The sequence below is a fragment of the Halyomorpha halys genome, unplaced genomic scaffold (genome assembly GCF_000696795.3).
Source record: "Halyomorpha halys isolate HHAL.00 unplaced genomic scaffold, Hhal_1.1 Scaffold903.1, whole genome shotgun sequence".
NCBI classification, from domain to species: domain Eukaryota; kingdom Metazoa; phylum Arthropoda; class Insecta; order Hemiptera; family Pentatomidae; genus Halyomorpha; species Halyomorpha halys.
In genome coordinates this window covers 10,903-11,620 of record NW_027113898.1, presented here as the reverse complement: position 1 = coordinate 11,620, position 718 = coordinate 10,903, and the positions used below count along the sequence as shown (strand labels likewise).

At 41.4% G+C, this 718-nt stretch overlaps 1 non-coding gene across 1 annotated transcript; it reads left to right on the top strand.

Annotated features, from left to right (window-relative positions):
• The first annotated feature begins 401 nt into the window (after positions 1-401).
• Positions 402-506, top strand: LOC112211220 (U6 spliceosomal RNA). Its single transcript, XR_002945488.1, has one exon. It is a non-coding gene; the product is annotated as a U6 spliceosomal RNA (small nuclear RNA).
• The last annotated feature ends 212 nt before the right edge of the window (positions 507-718 follow it).

The following is a 718-nucleotide window of genomic DNA, read 5'->3' as shown; positions in this document are numbered from 1 at the left end:
TCTGCAGTGCTAAATAAGTTATTCCCTTGATGTATTGTTTGCCATGTACATATTACTATCCCCAGAAAAGATCCAGACAGGGCAGCAAATCGCGCTAGTAGAAAATACAAGTATACCTGGGCGACACTGATTGATCACCGAAGCTCATCAGAAGTGTCAATGCTAAAGAACCTTATAATAGAGTCAAATTCGTGTCCATCCTCACCAATATACATTGGCACATAATCCCTTTCGAAGTATTAGTTTAATCCATTATGGGAATTTGGGAAGGTCATAAATTCCTAGAATTCTAACTACCTGACACTGCCCACACAGCACAATATATTTTGACTTGAATGTTACACTTGTCACCGGACACAATGCGTGGACTCATTATTATTATCATTGTCAGGATATACACCACTCGCTTCGGCGGTACATATACTAAAATTAGAACGATACAGAGAAGATTAGGATGGCCCCTGCGCAAGGATGACACGCAAAATCGTGCAGCACTACTGGTGTTCCTCAGGGTAGTATCCTCGGTCCCATCCTCTACACAATCTATACAGCAGACATCCCAACCAATCCTAACACTATCCCTTTAATTGCATCCCAAACTCTTCAATCCCATATCACAGCCCTCGAAGAATGGTGTCGTGAAAGGAGGATTAAAATAAATTGCAACAAATCCCATCAAATTACCTTTATCCTACGTCGTTAACCTACTGACTGCCCT